The sequence below is a fragment of the Ictidomys tridecemlineatus genome, chromosome 12 (genome assembly GCF_052094955.1).
Source record: "Ictidomys tridecemlineatus isolate mIctTri1 chromosome 12, mIctTri1.hap1, whole genome shotgun sequence".
In the NCBI taxonomy this organism is placed as follows: Eukaryota; Metazoa; Chordata; class Mammalia; order Rodentia; family Sciuridae; genus Ictidomys; species Ictidomys tridecemlineatus.
Genome location: NC_135488.1, coordinates 105695671 through 105718886, shown reverse-complemented (window position 1 = coordinate 105718886; position 23216 = coordinate 105695671). Strand labels below are relative to the sequence as shown.

General features: G+C 44.8%; 1 long non-coding RNA gene across 1 annotated transcript in view; it reads left to right on the top strand.

Annotated features, from left to right (window-relative positions):
- Window positions 1–22420, top strand: part of LOC144369616 (uncharacterized) — a 53261-nt gene extending 30841 nt beyond the window's left edge. The window contains exons 4-5 of the long non-coding RNA XR_013429407.1: window positions 21285–21380; window positions 22346–22420. This is a non-coding gene — a long non-coding RNA (uncharacterized LOC144369616). The remainder of the gene's footprint in view (window positions 1–21284; window positions 21381–22345) is intronic.
- Window positions 22421–23216: the final 796 nt, after the last annotated feature.

Sequence of the window (23216 nt, the reverse complement as noted above, 5' to 3'; positions counted from 1 at the left end):
AACATCTCAGATAAGGGAACACAAGTTTCTGAACTTCCCTGGGCTGTGGCATGCTGTGCAATTAGATTTCCTTTAAAATGGTTGCCACCATGTTGGTCAAGAGGAGACTTCAAGGAACTTACCCCAGAATCCCAAAGTGAAACAAAGCAAAGAAGTCCATTCTTCCTGGCTCTTCTCTCTAATTTTTAAACATACTGGAATCTACTTATCTCACCCCCATATTTTCTGTTTATCATCCCTTATTTCTTGAATCTCTTAGAAAGGGGTAGATTCCTGGCTTTTCACTTCCTCTGCATATCCTTCTTTGAATTGGGCAGCAAATGTCATGTCCTATTTATACCACAGGAAAAAATAATGACATGATCTACATTTCTTCAACTCGTGTGTATTACTCTCCAATTTTCATGTGCATCCTGCTGGACCTCTATGAAGAATAACAGATAACTAATTTTCTTCTCAACCTTACTATTAGAAAATCTAATAGAATTTTTGACTTAAATATCACCAAGCTGAACTATTTTGTTGCCTCCAACCCCAAATGTTTTTCCTTTACACCAAAGCCTTTCAATCTTGGTGAATGGCTCTACCATCTATTCAGCTGACCTGGCCAAAAATTTAAGAGTAGGTTTTGAGTCTTCTTTTTTTTTTTGCTCACACCTCCTATCCAGCAAATCCCATTGCCTCTAACTTCAAAATATATCTTGTATCCCAAAATACTTTATCATATCTAAGCTACCTTATGCTAAGCTATTATCTCTCTCACTTGGACCACAATGACAGCCTCTTAACTGGGATTCCTATTTAGAGCTGAGAGTCTCACCCCAGAGGGGACATTTGGCAATATCTGAAAACTTCTGGTTTTACTACTAGGAGCAGCAGTGAGTGAAACATGCAACTGGCATCTAGTCAATAGAAATTAAGGTTGATGTTAGAAATTCTACAATGCATAGGATTCCCCCCCCACACACTCCATAATGAAGAATCACTTAGTCAAAAGTTCAACAGTGCAGAAGTTCAGAGATTCTGTCCTGGACTTATTCTACCTACACACAGGCCAACATGATGTTTTCTAAAGTAGAAATTAGATAATTCACTCCATTTTTTTAAAATAATGAAACTTTCTATTATAAAAAGAATAAGTTTAAATTATTACTGATTTAGTAGTCTATAGACCCCTATGGGACCCTTCTCATAAAATGTCCCTATTTTCTATTTATACCTTCTGTCTATTTACAGAGCTCCCGTAGCAAAAGTCCTTTGTTGCCTTTAATTTCCTAAACTTGCTCTTGTCTTCAGGCCTTTGCACCTGCTGTTCTGCTTGGAATCATATTCTCTGGGTCTTTGTTTCATTGTTATCTCCTAACTCGGGTCTCAAGTCAAGTGTCACCTTCCCATGAGTGTTTCGTGATTTCTGTGTAAAATAGGCCCTCTGCCCATCCCCGTAAAACACATGCACTCATCCAATTTAATTTTCTTCATAGCACTTATCATTACCTACAATTCTTTTACTTTTTATTGTTTATTTGTGATTTGTCAGTTTCTTGAAGGTATGAATATTCTACTAGAACAGTACAGAGTAGGAGCTCAATAAATATTGCTGGTTTCTCCATTGATTGGTTGTTATTATGCTGAGTGGAAGCGAAAGTGATTTAGCACATCCTTTCTCGTTCATCAATTCCTAGCTTTCAGGTCCATTGTTTTACTGTGAAATCTTATTTCAATAATAGGAGCTGAACATTAACTCTGCATTCCTATATATATTATATACTATGATACATATATCATAGTATATAATATATAAAACATAATTATGTATTATAATTTTATATATTTCACATAATATGTATAATATATAACATTATACAATATAGTATATGATACATATTATATATTATTTTATAATATATGTATGTGTATATATAGTTATTTTTCAAAATAGTGATCTGTTGCAAATGGAAACATACAAAGTGTTTATTTATTATTAAAATAATACCCCACTCTACCTTTCAATCCCCTAGTAGGTAAGAGGATTTTCCTTTGCTGGCTGGCCTGTTTGTGCTGGCCCTGGCAACTTAATGTTGTTCAGTTGCCCCTTTTTCTGCCACACAACTATTACCTAAGTCTATTTCTATGTTGGTGGAAAGGTTTTGTTTCTTTGCAAATTAGCAGAGAATGTGCAAAGCAGACACACCAGAGACTCAAAATCCACTTCAAATAACAGACTCCCCTTTGCCTGTGAATTTACCCATGGGGGTGGGGGGGTGGGGGGGTGGTGGTGGTTATGTGAATGTGCCTCTTGGGCATGGGTGTGTATTGTGGTGAGAGTGTGTTCAGGTTTGCATGTGTGCAACAGGTGTATGTCTGTGCCCATCCTATACCCTAGAGGCTAAAGACTGAATATGGTAAAGGACATTCTGAGCATCAACACAGAGAAGGATGGTGGGAGGAGCCTGTTCACTTAACATACCTGGTTTTAGCCTAAGGAACTACTCTCATTTGGATGGGTGGCAGCTATTTATAGTTTTTTTAAAATTCTTTTGCAAATGATCTAGGTTCAAATCGATTTTTGGTTTGTTTCAGAACAATTACTTAATTTTTTTCTGAGCCTTCATTTCCTGATCTGGAAATAATCACTGATAATTTATTTATGAATGGTTCCCCAAATATCAAAAGCTCAGTACCATCATGCCAGGACACCTTCCCTCCCCTTGCTGGCTATCTGTCCTTAGCTGATATCTCTGAGGCCTTCATTACCCAGATTGGGATGTGTGGGTGGTTTAAAGGATTTGTTTTGCAAAAGAGAGGTGCTTCTGGATGAAGAAAAGGACACAGCCAGTGTAGACAAAGCCAGAGAAGGTTCAGTTGGGATCAGTTTTCTTCTTCATTGATGGAAACGCAACGAAGTTTCAGATGCCTCTGTGAGACAGCAGTAGAGAGAGATGCAATGATGATCTTTAAAAATGCTTTCTGTGTGGGCTGGGGCTGTAGCTCAGTGGTAGAGCGCTTGCCTTGCCTAGCACTGGGTTCGATCCTCAGCACCACATAAAAAATAAATAAATAAACAACTAAAATAAAGGCATTCTGTCCATCTACAACTACAGAAAATAAAAAAATTTAAAAAATGCTTTCTGTGTTACATTGGTGATGCCACCTGGATATTTCCCTGAAGGACCACAATGCGGATGGATGCTGTTCTCTGCCACTCTGGCCAGAGCAAGGTTTCTTTTCTAAGACAGTCTTCTTAAAGAGAAGTAGACTTCATTCAAGTTAGAATCAATTTGTAATGTTGTCCCAAGGATTAAATGTAGATTAAGCATAATTCAGAGTGTAAACTTCAGTGCAGGACCTGGTATACATTAAGCACTAAATAAAATTACAGTGTTTATTGTACAAATTTGCAATGAGGATGCTAATCTGTCTTGTTTCTCAGAAGACTCACTTGAGCCTCAAGAGTACACAATGTCATTTATTTAGTGTTTACTTTTTGCTGCTTAATTTAATAACCTTTTATTGGTATGGATTTTCCCTTAGCAGCCCATACCCCTGCTCAGAACTGCTTGTGAATCTAAGACTAATTTCTCAAGGCTGCTTGGAGATTCAGAGAAATGGGGCCTAGCTTTAAGGGCACTAAATTCCTCTGCAAGGAACAACTGCATCTGGTTCTTTGAAATATCTTCGTGCCATCATGAGGAGGATAATTATGACACAAATTGCATGGATCAGCTGGGCTCCCTCTATGCAGCCTCGTGAGAGTGTACCACAAATCCCTCCCTTTGACCCTCCCACCCCACTTCAGACTTCCACATGGAGGAGTGGTTTGCTCTGTGGTTCTGCAATCATGATCTTCATTCTGACAAGCTTGGGATCAACTTAGTCATCATATCCTGCATGATGTCTCAGGACAAGGCATGATCCAGGCAAGACAGCCCAAGATACCCCAGGCTCTGGCACAGCACCTACCTGGCTTCCTCCAGCACTTGGCTTCTTCCTGTCCACTGTCGACCTTGTTCTCTGGGCCCCACACCTCTGTAGATGAATCCTTCAAGTACCTATTGCATCTTTTTCTGAGACGCAGCCTTGCACAGAAGAAAAGAGCCCAGACACAGGCAGCAGATACTTGGAGTTGAATTCCAGCTTCATCACTTCGCAGCTGGTGAAGGGATGGTCAGTTACTGAGTCTTTTTCATGTCTCAACTTCCTTATTGTTGGAATGGGGAACTGATGTTATCTGTCCCATTTAATTTCCATGAATGTGAGTCAATGTTTTATTCTGCTTGGTGTGCAGCAATCACTATGTAAATGTTCATGAGTGTGGTGAACATGATGATGGTGATGATGATGATGAAGAAGATGATAATTCTCTTCCCTTGTGACAGCAGCATCCATACAGCCCTGGGCACAGAGTTGGTTGGTCTTAAAGAATCTGTTGCTTGGAACAGCCTGACCAAGCCAGGCTCTGAGGGATCTATGGGAGGGAGCAGCAGTCTCTGAGCTGGCTCCTCCTTGTGAACAGTCATAGGCCACCTCTAGGAAGGAACGCTAGAGAAAGAGTTTAGTTACAGTGAGAACAGCAGGGCTGGCAGTGCTGAGTACCAGACCTGAGGGCCACTGAGGGGCCCACATAGTGCTGAACTGCCTCATACAGTAACAATACCTAATGACACAAGGGACTCTTTCCTTTGGCCATGAACTCTCATTCCTTTCTGGGAGGAGGTTGCCTATGTTACTATGAGAATAACTAAAATAACTTTCAATCTAAATATTTGGCAGTTGTTAGCCAGGGTAGTTGATGGACTGGGCAAGGAGGGTTGCTTCCTACTAGCAGGATCTGTGCTCTCAGAATGGTGGTCAGTGTCATCACATCAGATGTCCTCTGGGCCAGAGGGGAATTAAAAATCTTTTTAAAGAGTCTCCATTTCCTATGTCAGGAAGAGGCCAGGCCCCGCTGCGGGTGGACATGATGGCATAAAACGAGCATGAGGCCCACAGAGTGAGGCTGGTGCACCCTGAGCTATTTGAACTAAAGCAAACTTCATCTGCATTCCCATTTTCTTCTTCAATTGCCTGTTCCTGAAGGTTGTGATTTCCTGACTCAGGGATTTGCTGGATGGACAATGACTTCATGGGAGAAAAGTGAGCATTTGGAACAGCTAGTAAAAAAGGTTCTAGATGAAGACCTGGTTGGAGGCTGAGAGTTGCAGTGTGAGGCTAGGCATCTCCCCAGGAGGGCTATCTCCAGGTTCTCTCCCTACAATAGCTGTGAACATGTGGCAACATGGATACTCCTCATATATGACCTTCTTACTAGCGCTGACCTAACCCGATGGAAAGATTTAAGTGTATTGTGTTGATTCTGGCTCTCTCCAAGGACCTGAGACCCTTGTGATGGTCAGGTGACCAAAGCCACTTTGCTCCTAATTGAATTAGGGACTTTAACTTCTATGGAAAGGCAATCTAAATTATGTTCTTGGGAATAGCTGGGTATAATGCCAACCTTAAGCAGTATGGGTTAAAAAGAAAATTCCAGTAAGAGGGCTTAGATATGACAAGAGACTCATATCCATAGGACAGGCAGGGAGAGGCACGTGGGACTGGAGAGAGGAGGAGGTGCAGGCCCACGGGGCTGCAGCAGTGTCTTCAGTCTGGCCAGCTTGGATGCAGCTTTGATCCTATTACATGGTTAACAGTGAGGAGATATCCAACACTAAGTACAGAAAATCACATGATCTTGTCTTAAAATCTCAGGTGCCCTTCCTTGCCAAATTTAAGGTTTTTGTCCTAAGCGGTCACCATCAACCAAGCTCAAGAATACAGTGTTCCCAGTGGGACAGGGCTGCTCTCTAGGGAGTTTGGGTAGGTTGAATATTAGGGGCATTTTATGATCAATAGTGACTTCTTGAATAATTTCTAATGGTGGCAGTAAGACGAGTATACACTGAGGAGTGGCCACAAATGCTCAGTATGAACAGAACTGTACCATAGGTTTTCTAACTTTTCAAGTCTAAGAACATTCTTTTGTAAAAATGTGACTTAAAACAGCTATTTATTTGGGCTAGGGATATGGCTCAAGCCGTAGCATGCTCGCCTGGCATGTGTGCAGCCCGGGTTTGATCCTCAGCACCACATACAAACAAAGATGTTGTGTCTGCCGAAAACTAAAAAAAAAAAAAAAAAATATATATATATATATCAAAAAATTCTCTCTCTCTCTCTCTCTCTCTCTCTCTCTCTCTCTCTCTCTCTCTCCCCCCCCCTCTCTCTCTCCCTCCCTTAAAAAAACAGCTATTTATTTAATTCATGATTCTGTGGGTCACTCATTTAGGCAGGGATCATCTAAGTGGGCCGGGCTTAATGACTTTGTTGGGATCCCCCCACATATGTGATCTCCTTCTGGGTTTGATGGAGGCTGGGAAGTTGGAAAAGGCTCAGTGGAATGACCCTTCTCAGATCTGTGTTCTCTCATTCTGCACCAGGTGAGTCTAGACTTTATTGCAAGATGGTGGTGGCAGGGTCCCAAGGGAGCATCTAGAAGTGTGCAAAGGCTTTTGAGGCCCAGGCTTGGGAATTTTGGAACATCACCATCTCTGAATTCTATTATTCAAACCAAACCACAAGGTCAAGAAATAGATTCTGCTTAATGGGAGAAGCTGCAAAGAATTGTGGCAATTTTTGCAATTGACCACAGGTGTCCTCTGTACTTCTGCTAGTTGTAAGGATTCGCTCATTGCCTTTTGAAGTTCATAAAATCATTCTTGAAAGGAAATCCGAGAAGAGCTCCAGTGTTTGAGAGGTTATAAGAATTCTGTTTCAATGTCAAAAAATTTCCCAAGCTCCATAGAATAGTTCATGGATTTTTACAATCTAGTGTTTAAATAATTACTTAATAACTAAAAGTTACCGTGAATTTCAGAAAATTTTGAAAAAATTATTGATCATAGCAGTGTCAATATGCATTAAAAAGTGGTTTAAAATGCAGATGGAATATGACATGCTAAACCTATAGTCATTGCTCAATGTACAAACAGCCTCATGGATCCCTGTAGTGCATCTGAGACAGGATAAAGAATTAAGTTTCCTAGCGTGGGGATCAGTATTTTAGACCAGATGAAGAATGGGCTGAATGCTGCTCAGTTCTGCCTCCTTTGCTCAAAGAACTGTGCATTTATATGCAGTTGCTCTTGAGAGACTGCATTAGAAACTGCCCTCCCCCACCCCCCAATTCTCAAATCCTCATCCTTCAAGTCAACAAGTAAGGTCCAAAAATCCAGTGCAAAAAGTCACATCCCAAATTTATAATTTCCAGAGTGAAAATGCAATCCTTCAGGATCTGGGGACACAGCATGTGACCACTATCAGTGGCTTCTTCTGCAGCAATGAGCCAAGAAGATGGAGCAGGTGGCAGCAGGCTGGCTTAGCCACTGTCAGGTTCCTGCCCCTCCTCTGCACTTCTGGTTTCTTCTCAAGGAAAGTGGGAGTTAAAAAGTCCCTTTTAGGAAGACTGAAAGAGGTGAGACCAACTATTATGTATGACTACGAGGCACTAATAAAAACAGTTAGAAATAGGCTGAACCAGGTAACAAGAAGGATGGCACAAATAAAACTGGCTCTCATCTTTTTCTTATTTTCATTCCTGATCTCCCCATGATGGCACAGCTACCTTCTCAGTGAAGAAACCTTGACTTTGAGATATGGTACCCTCCCTGACTGTGGATCCCTGCTTTGCACTGGGGTTTTAACAATGGTCTTAATGCACAGGCATTCTGGTGAGTGCTCAAAAATTATGTGGTCCCAAACTCCTTGCATTTCAGAAAGAGGCAAAGGCAGGAGGCCACAGGAAGGGAGCAGGGGAGAGCAGGTCTTGGTTGGAGGGTGTTCTCTTTCCCAGGTGGGTGGCTGGAGGCCTGGTTACACTTCTGCCATTCGGTGCCATGAGACAGTTTACCTCCCAATGCACATCCCTTTTGGTTTATGCAAGTTCTTTTATTGGCAATCTTGATAGCATTGATTAAGACATATTAATTTACAGGTTTTGTCACGCCCCTTTGATATTTGCCAGTACTGGGCTCTGGCAGCTGCACTGTTTGCCAAGGACTCTGCTCTGCTAGCTGAAGTCGTACAGGAGGCTGACATGTAAACAGATGATAACTGTGTTATAGGAAAAAGGAGAACTACAAATGTATGTGTGGAAGGGGCCAATATGAGCAGAAAAGGAGGTGGCATCAAAGCTGGGCTTTGTTGGGTCACTAGAAGTTCAACAGGAGCATTAGACCAAAAATGAGAAGTAAGATAAGTCAAATAATAATGAAAAGTAAAACAGGATGCTTTCAGGACGGAAGCGAGGGAGTTTGGCATTGCTGCTTTGTAAAGGATGGGGAGGGAAGGTTCTACAGCTGAGGCCCCAGGCAGGGCCAGGCTCTCAGGGGCTGCTCAGAGATCCTTCCCCTGCTTGCTCCAGGGCTCTTGGCTGTTGAATTATGGAGATACAAACAAGTGTAATTTCATTCATATTTTTAGCAAAGGTATAAGATTAAACATTGTTGTTCTCTGACCTGAGAAAAGTCCATTACCAATTTATAAATCAGCATCCTTTAAAATATTCCTGCCAAATGCTCTCAGCATTAAACAAAAACATGTCTGAATCAGAGGAAGGTGGGAACAGGCCCTTTTAATAAAGGGTTTCCCTCCCTGCTTTTCTCCTTGGCCACCACAGATTCCCTGACTTCACTAACAAAAATGCTTAAAAGCAAGAAGAGGAAATGGTGCAAATGTCCCTATGTCAGGATGCTATCATAAGCCACTTGAGTGACTTGTCTGGTTTGCTGTCTCAGTTTTGGGACTGTGGCAGGAATATGTACTGGGTTCCACAACATGGGTCTCCCCAGCTAAGAACTGCACTTCCAAAGCTGCCTCTGCAGTGAAGACTCTCAAGGGAGCTAGGGAACGAGTCCCATCCAGCTCTTTTAGATAGTCCCACTGCTCATGCCACCTCTGTGAGCCAAACTCACATGAGCGTCGGGTGTAGAAAAAATTATGGCGCAACCCTTAACTCTCATGTTTCTTTTCAACTGAGATATTAAAAGAAGCTTTAACATTTCCTACAAAAGTGCATTTTGGAGTTCATGTTTCCTCCAGAGGGGCTGCTTTGGATGAGAACAACTCTTTTCAAGCATGATTGAATCCAGGAAGTGCCTGGGAATTAGGCAATGCCAGGAACATGAAGCAAGCTAAAAATTTCTTCTAAATGTTTTTTCTGCTGGTACCCCAAATGCATAAATCAGGAGATCAGTCTGAAGGTAGTTATTAAATGCTTACTTTCTTACTGCCTCTGTATACCCATTGTCCCTGCCATAGCCATGGCCTGTGTTGTTATCCCCACTATTGGGAAATGTCACCATCACATCAAGGTTATCACAGCCATGGACTCCATGAGTCCTCACTCTGGGGCTTGTCCTCTCCTGGGAGGGCTAATTAACATGGATTACACACTATTTCTGTCCCCTCTTCCTCATACTCCTACAGAAATAGTAGACATGATCCCTGAGGTATCAGATAGAATGAGTTTCCAGAACCTGTCCCCCTGAGAGCGGGCATGCAGGTCAGGAAATTACGGGACCCAACTTGCAAACAGGAGACATTAATCTGCACTACACCCTTGAATCCAGAGGCTCCTGATTAGTTGTGGGCATCATGGATACAAAACCATCTTTCCTCCATCAAATATGGAGTGACATTTGTTCACTGATGGGGCCAATGAGGTGGAATTTTTGAATTTCAGCTCTGTTGAAAAACTAGGTTGCGAGGATATTGAGGAGAAGGCCAACGAGAGTGAGTTCTGCTCCTAGAAGCCTGAGGCAGCTGAAGGGTCCATGTAACTTCTTAGCCTTTGGACCTGGGTTAGTACCTGGGTTAGTAGCTGTTGCCATGTCCCTCCCAAATTCATACATTAAAAACTAATCTCCACAGTAATAGTATTAAGGCATTGGGTCTTGGAGAGGGTTAGGCAGTGGGGTTCTGCTCTCAGGAATGATAGCAGATACCTGTGAGTAACAAATATCTGTTGTTTGTACTCAGTCTAAGGTGTTTGGTTTTAACAGCTGAGTGGACTCAGATGCAATGTTCCAGACTGTTCAGAAGAGACAACTGGGGTGACTCTATGTCCTATTGGAAATACAGTTGTTCACCTCATGAAGACCAAGTCCTGCTCAGGAAGATGGTAAACTACTGTCCCTCTAAAACCTCTCAAATGGGGGTCTTTGTCCTTAGGGAACAATTGGCAATATTTGGAGGTATTTTTGGTTGTTACTTCTAGGAAGGAGGTACTGCTAGGCACCAAGAATAGAGGTCAAGGTGCTGCTGAACACTGGAGGACCCAGAACTCCAAATTATCAAGTCTTAAGTGTCTATGGTGCCAAGGTTGAGAAATCCAGCTTTGAGGGGAGTCTGGTCTGGGAAAACTGCAGTGACTAAGGCCCAGACTCAGTGCAAACTGAGACCAGAAGAGTAAGCCTACCCCCCGCCGAAGGCCTGGAATGACTTCACTGGATGCCCAACTTTGAAAGCTAGAGGCAACCTACACAGAAATAAACCAAACAAATGTGTTATAGCAGGACCCTGGTTTGTTATTATAATTGCTTTTCTTTCCACCCACTGTGCCTTGGGCATCCAGAGGGCATGAGTGTAATCAGCTTCCATTGAAGTTTCCATCAGACATGGCCCTGGGCTCTGACTATTGTGGAGGGAAGTTACCTTCAAGGAAAGATTTTCTGCTCATTAAAAAGTCAAGTATCTGGAAGGGTGGCCTCTAGCCCTGCCACATAGGAAGCTGGCTATTTTTAGGAGTAGGAGATGTGTGGTAGGAGATTTGGGGATTTGAGTCTGCACACATAAGTGAAATGCTGGCTCTGTAGCCTGGGGTCCCAGAATCCAGAGCTGGCTGAGCATGTTTCTCATGGGAGATATTCCTGGCTTGGGAAGAACAGTGCAGCCCCTGCCTTCCCTTCCATCTACATGGACCCAATGGCTTGTGTTGCAAATAGCAAGTGGTTCTTCCCTGGGCTTGGCCTTGTACCTGGAAGTTAGTATTTTATATTGTACCAACAGATGCAGAGGGCCTTGCCCCCATATCTACTATCCTCCCTCCTTCCTGAAACCCTTATTTTACTCTAGGAAGGGTCAGTGTTATCATGGAAACCCTGGACAAGACTCCAAGTAACTTCTCTCTCTATTTCTGGCTATGCCCCTTCTGTGAGATTGAGGACACTGATCCCGGAGAGGGGCTCAGACTCTAAGCTCCTTGAGTACAGTGGAAGGACTTAGTGTTATTTGGCTTAGTATTTCTAACCCCAGTGAATGCAGGAGTGGTGCTCTATGAAGCCTGGCTTGCTGGCTGGATAAATGGATGGATGACTGGATATTTAATGACAGACTAATCAATTTTGCAGGATGCTTATTGGCCGTATATGGGGTATATGATAATCCCCCCACCCCAATTCAGATATCTCCTATCTCAGGATTATCTCTGGAGGATAGGAGGATTGAAATGAAAACCAAAGGAGTATCAGAAAGAGAACCAAAGGGCCATGCTGGGCCAAAGTTAGTATTTTATGTATACTGGGGAAGTGGATAGATTTGAAAAAGCAAAAGTCTTCTTAGAAAATTATGGTTCTGTTGATAGATGCCTCTGTGGGTGTCCAAGTCTGGCTCTGGCTGAAGGAGACTGAGATGAGCAGGGAATGGTGCCTGCCTTGCTTAGGTGTCTTGTTTAGGTGGGGAGTAGACTGCAAACATGTAAAAAGTTAAATAGTCCTATTAAACATTTGGCTTGGTTGACAATTATTTGATTACAGAAAAACAAAGACTGCTCAAATAAACTGAAGCAAAACAGAAGATAAACAGCAAAACAGAAAATAGCTGAGTAGAGTTACTGCTGGGCCTCCTAGAATCTGGCAAATTGTTAGCTCTGTCTTTCTTGCTCTCTGGAACCACTGTCACTGTACTTTGCTTCTCTCAGCTCCAGACACTCCAGAGCTTTCTCTGCAGTGCCCTTCATTTCCATCCCCCAAGATTTGCAGCTTTTCTAAGGCTTTGGATTGTGCTAACCTCTACTCTGGCCCAAGCTCCACATAACATTTTGTGCCAGTGTTTTGAGCTTTTGTACTCTATTTCTGTATCTCCTAGTTCACATTCTGGAGAGAAAAACAAAACTGAGACTGAAATCAGATTGGTTCTCAGCCTGGGTCACATTCCCTCTTCCACACCCAATTCACAACATTGAACAAAAACATGTCTGAATCAGGGGAAGGTGGGAACAGGCCCTTTTAATAAATGGTTTCCTTCCCTGCTCTTCTCCTTGGCCACCACAGATTCCCTGACTTCACTAACAGAAATGCTTAAAAGCAAGAAGAGGAAATGGTGCAAATGTCCCTATGTTAGGATGCTATCATAAGCCACCTGAGTGTCTTGTCTGGTTTGCTGTCTCAGTTTTGGGACTGTGGCAGGAATATGTACTGGGTTCCACAACATGGGTCTCCCCAGCTAAGAACTGCACTTCCAAAGCTGCCTCTGCAGTGAAGACTCTCAAGGGAGCTAGGGAACGAGTCCCATCCAGCTCTTTTAGATAGTCCCACTGCTCATGCCACCTCTGTGAGCCAAACTCACATGAGCGTCGGGTGTAGTAAAAACTATGTCGCAGCCCTTAACTCTTCCACAGCTGTGTGGAAACTCACATGAAAGGGGCATAGCTCTGAGGATAGTCCAGCAAAAAGAGGTGCAAATGACATTGCAAATGTATGTTGATTAATGAGGGAAGTCTCAGGACTGTTGACTGACCCCATGACATGTGGGCAGGACCCCAAGGTGTCAGACCCATGGGATGAAGAATGTGAAGACAGAAGGAAGCTCACTAGGCTGGTGGTTAGTATTTGGGGAATGATGAGAAAGCCAATTTTAGGTTCACTGAATTTGACACACTCCAGAATAGTCAGGTCAATGAAGTTCATGGTGGGGGCAGAAGCTGCATGCGTGCTCCCCTGTGGGCATGCTGGGATAAAGGGCGGGCAGGCTCCCAGGATGCAGAGATGAAGCTTCTTCTGAGAAAGGGTGAGACAAAGATTACTCACTGAAGGGGGGGAACAGACCACATGGTTTACTCTAATCCTGCTCCCAAGGAAATGTGTTCTAAGTTCTTTAAGAGAAGATACTGTTGAAATCTGAGCCCCCAAAAGAATTCCACTCATTGAGGTCATCTGAAATTTGACTGGAAGCTGGGCTAATGTTTGGGAAGCCACAACTTTAAGAATAAATCCAAGGCAAGAGGGTAAAGACTGGGGACAGGGGGTATATTGAGATTACAGGAAGTGAAGGCAGGACATGTTGAGTAACAATAAAGGAACCAGGTAAGCTTCTGGGCCCTGGAGGAGGATGGGAGAGGCTCTGGGGCTTGGAACCCAGTGACTTTTGAGGATGGAAGCCCAGGTCACTGGGATTATTCTCCAGGGCCTGGGTGTTCCCCAAGGCTAAGGTAGCTCAGAGGGAAGATTGAGCCTATGGCCTTCCTAGGAGTGTTTAGGAGGAACTTTGCCTGCTACCAAAGGAATCTGGCTCAACTCAGAAAAGCTTTTCAGGGCTGACCTCATTCCCAGAGGAGAAGAGCCTCCCTCGATTCTCTCACAGAAGCTTTACAATGGTATGTTAAGAAGCTGCTTGTTCCCTAGAAAAGTCATTCAATTCAGGTGACAAGAATGAGCAGGGCAGAATTGCTGGCAGCTGTCCCCTGAATCTGGAAGTTTTGGGCATCCAGCTTAGAAGCACCTGGATGAACAACAAGCCCATCTCTTCCCTGACTTGAGTCATAGTCTCCCTATGCTACCCCGCCACCAAAGGTCTGTCTTGGAGATTGTAAAGAAACTCTAGCTATAAATGCCTATTGGTGCTAATGGATCTGTCTGAAGGGTGAAAGTCTTTTTTTTTTTTTTTGGTTAAAAGAGTAATTTGAATTTCACATGCACTTTGCCAGAATCAAGAGAGTGTAACTCCCCATTTTTGTGGTTGTACATGATGTGGAGTTACACTGGTTGAAAGTGAGTCTTTAACTGAGAACTGTCTTAGAGTTTCTGTGGCTCTCAAATAAATGCTTATTGGTCATTTAAGCCCAGAGGTCAGGTGGACAGTAGAGGGGTGGACTGAGAATCCATAGTCATAGCCCGTAGCAATTAAGATAACATGTTTTGAGTTGGGTCCACAGCCCTGCTTCACCACTTACCAGCTGTGTGTCTTTAGGCAATTCATCTAACCTCATGGAGCCTCAGTCTCCTCAGTTGTAAAGTGAGGATAATAATGATGCCAACTTCAGAGGGTTGCAGTCAGGGTTAAATGAAAACAATGCAGACAAAATACTTTCCCTGTGAATGCTTCCTACTATGCACTCAAAAAGCATTAGCTGTATTAATGCTGGATTCCTAGTGCCACATTTGCACTTTGTCCTCTGTCTGAAGCCCAGTGCTGGTGGTGCACATAGGCAGCTGCCTGCTCTAAATAGCATCTGGGAAGAATATCATATATTGGAGATGCCAGCCCAAAACACGTTTTTCTAGCCAAGCACCTTGTTTGTCCAACTACAGAGCGTGGTCTAAGTATTGGACACAAAGTCATTCCAGCTCCATTTTTCATCAGGAAGTACAACCAGCAGAGGAAATTGAGTTGTGACTTTGTTTCAGCACAAGATGCAAAATTTTTCCTTCTCCATAGGTGCATCTGCCCTCCCAGTGGCCCCATGAAACATGCAGGAACTGAGAGTCACTTAGGGTCAGTGGGGGAATTGATACTCTTTGAAAGAAGGTTGAGAATAATACAAATATCATGTGATCACTGCTCCACACAGTTCCTTATAGGAGGAACAAACCAATTAACTAATGGAATGTGGAGCATCTAGGGGAACTGCAGGGGCTCTGAATGACCAAGAAAGGCAGCAAAACCAGATTCCCATGTGGACAGGAGTCCAACGCTTCTGCTAAATTTGGCTACAACTAAAGCTCTGGGGGGCTTCAAACTGGCTCTTCGTCCTTCACCTGAATTCTTCATCTTTTCTTTCTAGCATCTTAGACAGCATGTCCCTCTTTGAACATGTAAGTTTCCATACCAGGGACAAACCCCAAGCCTCATTCCTACCTTTCTGGAATCTTAATTCTCTAATCACTGGTGGCTATTCATTCATGTCCCTTCTGTGGCATGTGTGCCTGGAACTGTCATCTCTGCTGAACAGCTTGCTAAAGCTGAGGATGCTATATCTCTCCCAGATTTGAATCCAAAGACAAGAGTAGTCAGTGAGTGCCTAATGTACTAAGTCAAGGATCTTAGGGAGAGTGTGCAAGCATTGATTACTAAGGTTGGTCATGGACAGGGCTGTATACAACATAGGTTAATTAGTAACTAGTGTATAGTAAGTGATTTAGAAATGACTGTAGAGAGTGAATAGCCAAACGAGTAATGAGTAGAACGGACAGGAGAGCTGTCTTGCTGAGGGTCACACAGGCAGTTTGTAGCAGAGTATGATTTAGAAAGCTGTCTTTTGATTGGCACTTTCTAATTCTTCTCCTGTGTATTTTTTCCTCTTTCCTGGGATCAAGGCACCAGGCTGTGGGTACTTAATGACAGTGGGAGACAGGAGAATCTAGTAAAGGCCAAAGTTCTTTCTCCAGCTCTTATTTGATTTGATCAGGAAAAGATACACAACGGCCCAACTTAGGGATGAGACCTCTGCTGACTAGACCAGGGAGATGCCTGGCCTCTCTACCACGCAAAGAGAAATGCTGCAAGTTGCAACTGGGATTGCCAGTCACATGCGTTCTCCATCTAGAAATCATTTGTTAATCAATGACTGCACTCTTTTTTTTTTGGTATGTAGAATCACATCTGGAAATAATCTAGCTCCATAAATTGATGTTCAGGAAGATGATTAAAAATTCTGATTGTGCCCAAATAAGTATGGAAATGTTTAATAAGGAGCTGGGGTCTTGGGATGCCTGTGAGGCACATTCCTGAATCCTCATCCTCATGGTCTGGACTTCACTTTGGGCAAAAGGGACCAAGTAGAGGATTAGGGAGGTGCTGGTCCAGTTTCCCTGTCCTGTTCTAGGGTGGAGCTAAGGCTCCTGCTTCCCTGCTTGCCCTTCTCTTGTCCTTGGAGAGTGCTTGTTCCCAGAATGCAAGGACACATTGTTGTCACTGTGCTGGCATCTGACAGAAGCACCATGAGGACTCCAAGACCTGGGGTCTGCCATTCCTCTTCACCCATGGAGGAGCAGGTGGTGATGTAAGGTGTTTCTGAGGCTAAAATCCATGTGACTTATACAAGATCATTATAAAAGCCAGAGCCCTGCCACTGGACTCATGATGTAGTGCTTTTTGTGCATTGAGCTCTGTGGATCCTTGTTCTCCTCAGCAGATCCCTGGGGTGGCTCTTCTGGTCATGAGATAAAACTGCAGAAATTTGCAGGAAGCAGATCCCATAGCCATTGTACTTCAGAAAGGAAAGTATGGGTAGGGGGTGAGGAGGGAACAGTACCTTCCCCCTCATTTCAAACCCTAGAGAAGTCCAGAATAAGGCTCTTTCTGGAAGTCAAGGATGGATGCCACTTCTTTTCCTACAGTTGTTGATGGGTGGTCTCCTTAGTCAGGGACACAGTATCCCTCATTTTTATCAGTGCCCAGGGATCCAGGCTCAGTTCCTCAGTGCCCTAACAATATTAATAATTGTTGAGCATTTGTCGTGTTGTGGTGTGCTAGCTATGCACTCACTGTTATAAATGTCTCCTCATTATACATTTGCAACAATCTTATGGGATCGTTCCTGTTATGATTGCTCTTTTACAATTCAAGAAAGTGAGGCTTAGAAGCTTAGAAGCTTCTGAAATGCCAAAACCAGTGGATGGGCCATACTCCAGCCCATCTACCCCAGAGCCGGCTCACTAGTAACAATGCCACAGTCTTTGGAGGCCTCTTCAGGTCTTTCCCATGTTGTATTTTGGAAGAGGAACAGATGAAGTGCCAAAGGACACTACTGCAGTTGTGATTTTTTTAAAACAACATTTCCCCAACAGGCCCCACATTGGACAGGCAATAAATCCCTCATACTTCAGACTTTGAGTAGCCTGACTTGCTGCCCTGCCTCCTCTCCTTGACTTTGTAAAAAAGATAAGCCCAAACCCTTTGAGATAACTTGGGCTTAGAAGTCACTTTCCACCTTATACTTTCCTTCTAGGCAGAGAAATGCTGGGAGAGTGTTCTGTTGGCTCACTGTGCAGGGCCTGGGGAGGACTCTGTCCTTGCAGAACATCAGAAAGACACAGGAGTGGGAAGAGAGGACCAGCGCATGGTCTGGGAAGAGGCTGAGGCACAAGGCTAGGGGTCTGGGGACTTGAGAAGGTCTCCATCCTTTAAAACACAGGTGTTTGTTGGCCCTCTTCAGACCCACAACTTACAGACCCTGGAAGGGTGCTGGAAGAGGGGCCTGGTTGTGGGCAAAGCGTTTAGGACTAAATTGAGTTCTCCAAGTTCACAAGTTGAAGTCCTTTCCCCTAGGGCCCATGAATGTAATCTTAGAACTAGGTCTTTCCAGAGGTAATAGTTTGGGTCCTATCCGAATGACCTCACCCTATCTGATATGATTGATATCTTTGTAAAAGGTGGAAATTGGGACACAGCAGCTAGGAGAATGCCACAAGAAGATAAAGGCAGAGGTCAGAGGGATGCTTCCACACATCAAGGAATGCCAAGAGTGCCAGCAACTATCAGAAACTAGGGTTTAGGCAGGGAGCAGATGCTCCCTCACCGGCCTCAGGCCTAGTCCTGCTCACACCCTCAGCACAGACTTCTGGCCCCAGTACTGTGAGACACTGAGTTTCTGCTGCTGAAGCCACCCGGTCTGTGGGGCTTTGTTAGGTGAGCCCTGGGAATTCCATATATGAGGTGCACCCAGGAAGGCAGCAGGAGAGTCCAGGCTGCTCCAGCACTTCTGAAACGTTGACCAAGCACATACATGAGCACAGCAGTGAAAATGAATTCTCAGGCCAGTTTTATAATTTCTGATTAATTGAATGAGGATAATTTTAGGCTGAGAAGACAAAGGTTATTTAGGTATGAGCCCAGAAGGGTCATAGGACTCAGGTGTTCACACAAGCCTAGAAAACCTGGCTTTGTGCTCAGTGACTTAAGCTCTTCTGGATCTGTTGAAAATGTGGGAGGGCAGAGGTCAGTGGTATGAGGAAAATGAGACTTGCATTTCTTGAGGAAAGGGGGCAGCTGACTTAGAGTTTAAGACCTGCTGGTTTGGGACTGAGGAGGTCACCTCAAGTAGAGATGCTGGGACTTTGAGGGTCATTGCACAGACTCCCATTCTTGAGAAGCCATCAGTGAGGTCAAGGAGGTGAGATGAAGCAGTGAGGGACACCTTCAGAGGGGCAGGTGGAGAGGCTGCTAGGCAGAAGAGCAGGGGGGGCATCAGCTTGCACCCAAAAGCTGTGGTAAGGCTTGGTGTGTGTGTGGCTTGAAGGGCTGAAGTTGCTTTTTGGGAAGCCTCAGCTTCTGCCACACAATCCACTTTCAGGGGTTGGCCTGAACCCGTGTGTCTGCTTCAGCTGTCACGGAGGAGGAATCCGTGTGGTTGTGGGGAAAGGCCTGTCAGTAGACCATGGCCTGTGGAAGCACATGAGAAAATGTAGGCAGAAGCCACTCAGGAGCCTGCACTGAGTGAGGCAGCCATGTCACCAGCTCCCCAGTCTGAGGAGCACAATGTGGGTGGAAAGAGAGGACCGACATGCAGCTGGGAATGCTGTTCTGGGAGCTTTGCTGTGTGCCATGACTTAGGAAGTCTGGTATGCACCCCAGGGATGGGAGAGGGTCTCTGGCTGGGCTCTCTTGCCTCTGAGTCTTCCTCTCGAGAAAAACAGCCTTGGCCCTTGGCCAGAGCAGTAGCTTCATGAATAAACCTCTCCTGGGGCTGTTTCAAGCTTTTCTTCCAGGGAGTTGGCTGTCGGGCCCCTTGGGGGCTTTCTGCCCTTGGCCTCCCTTTAGTAGAATGAGGGAAACTGAAAATCAGAATCAGGAGGAGGGTGTTGGGGTACAGAACTGCCCACACCCAGGTCCATTATTTCTTGATTCCTGTCTATTTGCCTGATGGTTAATGGGCACTCTTCTTTAGCTCCCCAGACATAAGTTTGGTGGTACCATGACTTTTTGAAAACATCAGTGCCCAGGTGTTGGAAGGCACCATTGAGCAAAATGCTAGAAATAGGCAGCACCTGACTTACCTAGAGCAGGGCCCACAGCCTTCTGCAGAGAAGGAGCAGCACTCACTTCTCTCAGAGGTTGAGGGACATGGGGCCCTCCCTTGGTTGGCATTTAGTTTCTGCACTTTCAGCCTGGGGTGCCTGTGTTTTCATCTGGGCTGAAAAGCTAGGGCTTTCTTTATGTGTCATGAACATAAACATGATAGGAAGCTTAAGAGGAGAGAGGTGAGCACACAGCAAACCTTTCTAGCACACACAAAACTAAGTCAAGCAATGGGCTTCTGCCCCTCATTGGAGAGAGCTGGAGTGAGCTTAAGAAAGGGGGACCAGGTGTAAAACACCAAGTAACTACCTCGATCAGGGCCTTGAAACCAGAGTGCCACAATCAGGCTCTGATGTAGCTGTCATGCTGATGGATGGGCTTTATGCTGTGCAGGCTCCTGATGTACTGGGTGGGCTGAAGTTGACTAGGTGTGTTCTTTAGGGACAAAAGGTGAATAAATGGCATATATTCCTGAGGTGAGTTACTTGACTTTTCCCATATTGTGCTGACCCTGGCTCAGGAAGGGGATAGAGCAGAGGTATAGTTCATTGAGCTGTTTTGTCCCCAAGGTTTCTTATCGCTGGCCTGGCCTGGGCCCCGCTGGCAGTCAAGGACAAGGGACTGCAGAGACAGAACACAGAGGATGCCCTGAATTTTGAGGTTGAACAGCAAGGTTAGGGAAGAAGAGCTCACTCTACAGAGGACTTGGAGGTCAGAGTAATTCTGGAGTCCACCCCAACTTGGTCTTCCATTCCAGTGAGTTCCACATAGTCTGCCTGTCCACGGCTGGGGCAGAGCTCTGTACAGCCTGACCACAGGCAGAGCATTTAGGGGCACATTTTGTTCTTTGACTCAGTTTTACAACTTGGTTTGAAGCCCACAATGAATATTCCCCTGAATCTGGATGCTGTTAGGCAGGATCAGCCTCCTGATAAGATAGGCAGTGTCTGATGTTGCCTCCTTTGCTCAGAGCAGCTTGTAGGTGCAAAGGGAAGATGGAGGTAAACAGATGGATGATTTCAGTCAACTCCATAGAAACAGGCACCATACAAGGAACTCATTCCCATCTTTATTCCTTTCTTTCCAGCAAAATGGCACAAGAGGAGTTGGCCATGGCAGTGAGGGGGGACATGGACAGTACTTGTAGGCATTTAGGAGAGGGTCTGAAACAGAGACCCTGTCTTTGTTGAGTGGATTCTTCTGGAGGCCTGGAACAATCAGCAAGTTTATGGGGTCTTGCCCCTGTTATGGAGCAAGGGTTTGCTGCTCCATGCACATAGAAGCCTGGTTTGTGCAAAAGAAAAGAGCTGCATTGTAGGTTGAGTGACAAGGAGACGGGAAGCACATTCAAATATGCCTCCCCAGTTGTCAGTAGGAAAGGGGTTTAAGCAGCCAAGGCAAAAGGGAAATAGAGGGCTGATTGGTCATAACTGGGTGTCTTGGAAGAATCTGCTTGTGTAGGTGGAGTTTGCAATTGGGGAGTTTCCAGTGGCTCCATAATCCTGGTCCATCCTGCAACTGTTGATGGCCCTCTCACTTCTGATCTAGGTCTGCAGAACCCTGTTCTGGTTCTTCATGTTCCACTTGCCAGAAGCTTTTGGTTTCACTGTGTCTCAAGATCATTTTTGGTCAGGTCCTGTAGTTTGTGCCTGTGAATAGCCTGAACAGGTTTTAGGAACAGGTAAGTGCCATTTTATGACCTTGTTTCACTCACCTCTGTGTCTGGTTCGCCTGTGCCCAGTGTGAAGATGTAGATGTTGGGAGATAGACTGGGCACACAGGCAGGGTACAGGGCTCTTATCAGGCTGTAGACAGGCAGGTGGCCACAGTAGTAAGTGACTTGGTCCAAGGAAAGCACCTGAGTAAATGGCTCACAGAGCACAAACAGCTCTTTTGTCTTGGAAGTCAAGACAGGCTCTGGGCATTCCTTCCAACAGTGTCACCTCTGAACTTTCCAGGGACCCCTCTTCATGGAATAAAACAGCACTGTGAGACTGCATGTACACGTCCCCAGCCAGCAAGACTCCAGGCCAGCCGTCTATGAAGTTCTCCAGGTGAGTTTGATATCAGGAAGCTCTTCCCAAACGCAGATGCTTCCTGGAGAAACTCCAGCCTGGGGCCCTCTTGGGGGAGCAAGCCCTTTCTCCAGCAGAGACCATGGTTGTCTCTGCATCTAATATGCAGACACTGCAGGCCTTTCCTTAGTGGCTCAGCTGCTGTTCTAGCCATAAGATCAGATGATTCTGGAAGCTGTTCTGCTAAACTGTCCAACCAGGAGGGATATGTGGACCTATCTGCCTTGTGGTGGCTCTACCAGGAGAAATCACAGAGGCTGGCAACTGTGATATTGCTGTCAGATAGGGGGGCAGCTCTGTAGATGGAGCTACTCCAGCAGCATGAAGAACTTTATGGGTGATTTTTTTTCTCCTGTTTATCCAGTGCCTAGAGGAGCCCCTGACACATAATAAGTTCTTATTAAATGTTTGTTGACTGATAGATTATGCTCTATATCCCCTTCTGCTATGTCTTAGCTCTGGGTCACACTGGCTATAGTAAGAGATAGGGAGGGATCTGAGGATTTGCCCATCTGTGCTCAGGGATGACCTGCACAGTTTCTTTGAGAACAAGGTACTATGACACCATGTGCTGAGAAGTTCTATAAATGTCCCAGGAAGATCACCCTCACTGGGTGTCTTGGAGTACCCCATGGAGAACAATGGGCCATCTCAGGAATGCCCCTGCAGCAGGACTGGTATCAAGCTCGATTCAACTGGTGCTCACCTCATCTCCTTTCTGACAAGAGGCTGAAGGAATGCATGGCCTTATCCAGAGCTCAGTGTGGCTGCTGGCAGTTGCACTTGCCTGCCTGCAATTGGGTGGCATCCATCAAGCAGGGCAACAGAGTGTGCCAGTCCTGTGTGGGGCACTCCAGGCCAGGGTTTTGAGGACTTTCCTTTAGCCCTCTCTCTCTCTCCAAGACCCATCTGACAATTGCTGCTAAGCTTCCCTCTGCTTCCAGATAAAAAGCAGTGAAGAGGATGTCAGGGAGAAGAAAGAATTTCAGGAGCAGAGACTGACAGTGAGCCTCAGAGAGGTAGAGTGTGGCTAGCAGCTGCTGGGAGGCATCAGGAGGGAGGCTGAGGTAGGGGTGTGTATGTTTGGGGTGGTCTGTTTATTTGTGTGCACACTTAGGCACATATTCATGCAGAAATGTGTATCCATATGTGTGCATATAAACAAGCTTGTGTCCATATATGGGCATTTCTGCATCCTGTGTCCCAGGTATGCGCACACAAGGCAGGTGTTAGTGTACCATGTGCTTTTACATTCCTGTGTATCTGCTTAGGTTCTCATCACCAAGGAGTGACACTCTGATTCTTAAAGTCCAGCTTCCCTAGGCACTGACCATAAGAATGAACACTGTCAGTAACCCAGTATTGGCTGGAGTCATGGGAGGCCTAGAGGGTCCTATAGGAGGGACCAGAATAACAGGTGTGGGGTAATATTTGGGGAGCTGTGGCAGTAACTATGAACCAACTGGTCCAAATACCTCAATATTTTAATAGCTGATGGCCTTCCTAGTGCCAATGGGATGAGCATCAGTTTTGCTGTCACCAAAAATAAACTTGAGTGAGTAATAAAAATATGTTCTGGTTAAGGTGAGTTTGATTTTCATCAGAACGAGTGACACAACTGGATTTGCATGTTCGATACCCTGTTAATTAATCTCTTGTAAAATTGGCATGACCACACTCACAAAGGCCGTGTAAGGTTGGTGTAAAGATGAGATGAGAACACTTAGGCACTGAGCACGACATGAGGAAGTTTCTAATATTAATGGTCTCATCATTTTTATTATAAAAATGATACAGCATACATTTCTTGTTATG